General features: G+C 43.7%; 1 pseudogene; it reads right to left on the bottom strand.

Moving 5' to 3' along the window:
- Positions 1 to 2853: 2853 nt before the first annotated feature.
- LOC134391867 (melanocortin receptor 5-like) lies at positions 2854 to 3795 on the bottom strand (annotated as a pseudogene).
- Positions 3796 to 4325: the final 530 nt, after the last annotated feature.

Genomic DNA, 4325 nt, shown 5'->3' with positions numbered 1-4325 from the left:
CCATGTTTCTCTGGAGTCTGTGCTCCTCAGGGGTCGTGTTTAGAAGCTATTTATGTGACTACACCTAGGCTTTGACAGGAAGAGTCCCTCTTCTATATCAATAGCATACTGTTGTGTGACCCTAATGGTCCACTGCTTTGTGTCCTTTTTTTCCTCCATTGGGAGCCGTCTAGATGTGAATGTACAAAACAAACAAGAAAATATTCATACCGAAAAGTTATTAAAGGAATGGAATATGAGAACTGTAAGGACCCAAGCACTGGGACACCAAGGCCCAGAGGCCACATGACACCTCTGGGGCAAAGCAGACCTCTTGGCCACTGCTCTGGCCACTGGCCCCTGTGTCCTCCCCTAGTATGTATCCCATCTGCATTATTTATTTAAAATAAAATGTAAATATTTATGGTGCTTTACAAATTTACAGGAAGTTCCCACATCTCCTCATGCAGGTCCCCTGCCATCCTGTGAAGTCAGTGCTGATGTGGAACCCAAAATGAGATGGTCGAGGCCACACAGCCACACGGAGTCAAGCCTGGAGTCAGGTTTTCTCACTCCATTCTAGGTCAGAAGGGATGGGGTTCCCTGGGTAATAGCCTGTGCCCTGCATTTCACTGTCTGCTGGAGTCAGACTGAGATGCTGCAAAGTGTGCAGTGACAGGGCTTCAGACCTCAAGACACATCCAGTATGAGAAGGCCAAGGACAACTTGGCTATGCGATGTACGACATGCAGCATGAAGGCATCTTGAGCCATGGACACTCACCCAGAAACCATGGATCGAGTTAGAAGAAGACAGTGAGAAAGAGTCACAGAGATTTTCACATTAGCAAGGTTGTAGCATAAAGTTTTATGTCTGGATAAGTGCAAAACCATCATAGAAATATAATTAAGAAAATCCCATTCTCCGACAATTATGAACACAATCCGTAAATCCACAGTTCAGGAAAGTAGAGCCGTGGAGACACCTCATAACAAATGGACAGGAAATTTTCAATGGAAAGTATCTGACCACTTGGTTCTTCCCTGAAAAGCACGCACAACTCGTGGGCGCATTAAGCACAGTACAGACCTGCTTCTAGGGAGAAAAAGCAACCATACCTGATACAGATACTGTTTTCTTCCAAACATGCCAGTTCTTCATCGTGCTTAGACTTGCACTCAGGATGTTGTACATTCCCTGGGTACACACTGGATATGTACATGGGACATATCCATGGGACCCCAGAAATGCGGGAATAGCAGAAAGAGTAGGATGAAAAGGGATAGTAAGAAATTGTCACAGAACCTTCTCCAAATGGATAAGCAGCATGTGCCTGTTTGACACAACAAACCCCACAGGAAAAAAGGAGTATACCTTACGCCCAAGTGTGAGCTGGTAAAGACACAAAGGGAGCATGTGGCTGTGACTGCCCCTGCCTGCCGCTGACTTTGTCATAGCTAAATAGACAAAGGCGAAGATAGCCTCTGAGAGGTGCCATGAGCCATCCTGCCATAGGGAACAGCATGGAAGCCTGAGAGTGAGGCCCCTTGTTCAGCAGGCTGCAGGAGGGTCTCATATGTGCAGCACCGTCCCATGGGAAGTTCTTGTGTGTTCACCTTTGGTTGCTTGACAAGGCTTCCCAGAATTAAACAGCCTCACTTTTGGCTTAGTGTGCTTTGGGGGACTCCAAGGGCCCTGGAGTTTCTCAAAGCCATGCTAACCTGTCCTTCGTAGGATTCCAAGGGCCCTGGGTTTTCTCGAGGGACATGTTAATAATACATCAAAATTAATTAGTTTATTTAAAAAGGCATTGTCAGTACTAAAGGCGTTTTTGATGCATGTCCCCAGTATGGGTTGGCTCCATTTAATTTTGTTATTAATCTTCCTTGTTACTGATGTGTGCATGGACCCATTGTGACTGTGGTCATGCTCTTGTATGTGTGCAATGAAGTTAGTATGTTGGATTTCTATCCACATTCCCTCAGGGACACGGTGGGTCCGAGTGCAGTAATGTTTATAACTAATTGATCACCAACCAGTTACAGATTTCTTTGTTTCTCGCCACTCCCATAGTTTCACTTGATTTACCAAGAACATGTTCTTTCCTTAGTAATAATAAGAATGATATAGTGTGTTTTTGTTAGCTTGAGTAGGATCATTTAATTTTTCACTTTGTTCCTTGTACTGTTCCAAGAGTCAATTGACAAGGAAATAGAAAGTTTTACTATAAAGATAAATAGGTAAAATAGTAGAGATATACAAAAAGGTTTTGATATTAATAGATTTTGTCTAGATTAGTTTAAAGTGTAATTGCTTTTAATAGTAGTACAAAATATAATAGATCATAATTAATTTTCATTATATAAAATCACATTACAGATATTGTGATTTTGGTTAAGAATTAAAATAATTAATATAAAACATTAAATTGTTAAATATAAGTATAAGTAAGATTTAATAGGAATTTAGAATATAAGTTTATGTGTAAGTTTAAAAGGTTAAGAATTGTGATTCAGACCCAAAGTCTGACGTTTTAATGCCAAGCATGATGCTGTTGTATAGTTTCTTAGCCACAAGCCAGAGGAATTATTGATGCATGAGAGGGTGCTTTTGTCACAGCATGAGTGCTTTGGAACATTTTGATTTTTCTTTTTCTATAGAGATGAAATGATAAATGTTTTGAATAAAAGATAAATCATCATGTAAAAGGTAAAGTAAAAAATATAAATAAAGCAAGATTTTTGTGGTTGTTGTCCACACTTGCACTAGACATCTGTGGTCCGTCTCTTTCTTTCCTCGCTGATGCCACCTCACCTGGTACAGGTCCAAGGAATCCTGCGGAGCTGATCTCCAGCAGAGAGGAGATCTCTGAGCCTAATCACTGTGGGGGCACACATGGCAGCGAATAGTCTCTTTCAAGGTCTTCCGCATTTCTTGGCTGCAGAAGGGTCAATCAGACATCAGAGGGTCAATCACAGAGTTACACATGATAAGCACAAGGTACATATTGAAGTGGGACATGAAGCAAGAGCAGTAGAGGTTCTGAGGGCACAAAATCATCAGCATGAGATGGAGGAAGAAAGGAGCCCAGCACAGGTTGAAGACGCCCAGCAGCATGGCGCGGGTGACAGCCCCCCACGTGCTGTTATTCTGCCGCATGGCGCTGTACCCGGGCAGAACTGCCATCTGCCTGACATCGGTCCGTGCCAGGAGGAACATGTGTGTATGCAGAGACAGCGCGAGGAACAGCATAGTGAGGAACATGGAGATGTAAGTGGATTCATAGTAAATAATGAAAACAATGCCACAGCCTGTGCAAAACACCCAGATGCACACCATGATCACCCCAGAGTGCCTGGCCATCATTATGTGGTGGTAGCACAGGGCACAGAAGATGGTGACATACCTATCCACTGCAAAGGCCAGCAGACTGCACATCGAGGCGACGACAGAAATGCAGATCATGGAGCCAAACACGTTGTCAATGTGATGCACAAAAGCGTCTGCCATCACCAGGTGCTTGTTACTTTTTAAGTATATGGTGACAGTCACCCAGGCATTGGACATGCTCACCAACATGTCAGCCACCGCTCAGCTGCACACGAAGTACACAGGAGAATGCAAGCTCTTGCTGTTCATGATGGCACCTATGACCAGGATGTTCTCCAAGAGGCTGATGAAACCCAGAGTCAGAAACACCTCCGTGGCAATGCCCATGTCTTCACGTGGTGAAGACTTGTTTTTGACATTGAGGTCCAAGAAATGCAGGTAAAATGAGGAATTCATTGCTTTAGATAAATGCCTACTCTTCCTGGCAGCAAATCTAATGTAAAAGAGTTTTTTAATTCACAATCCAGAGAAGTTAACAGTCTACCAAAGAAATACAACAGCACAGAAAAAGCAAGCACAGCCTAAGAAAGGGAGGGCTGAACACAACACGTCTGAGGAATGGCTTGACCTGCCCCATCTGATACGTGCTCCTGATGCCGGGAATCCTCTCCCTCCCACGTGCAGGCTCCAAGTTTTCACCCTCTCCAGTTCCTCCTTTCAGCTGCTATTCTTTAACGTTCCTTTTAATAGAGTGACATTCATCTCCGTGTGCCCAGGACAGCTTCACTTTTTATGCCTGTTGTCCTAGCACCTGAGTTGACTCTCAAAAGTGTCCCCAATTCATGACTTACAGAATCCTGGCTAGTCTCCCAGTTTTCACATTCCTAAGGCTACATTTGCTTCAACCGAGCTCAGATTTCTGAAAACTATACGGACCCATGTTTTCTGAAGAGACGCAGGTAGGGGCAACCTTAATGTTTGCTATGACTGCAACAACAGTGGTCTGTCACCTTGTG

Source organism: Cynocephalus volans, chromosome 12 (genome assembly GCF_027409185.1).
Source record: "Cynocephalus volans isolate mCynVol1 chromosome 12, mCynVol1.pri, whole genome shotgun sequence".
Taxonomy (NCBI): domain Eukaryota; kingdom Metazoa; phylum Chordata; class Mammalia; order Dermoptera; family Cynocephalidae; genus Cynocephalus; species Cynocephalus volans.
Note: the sequence above shows the minus strand (reverse complement) of the source record. Positions and strands in the feature narration are given on the sequence as shown.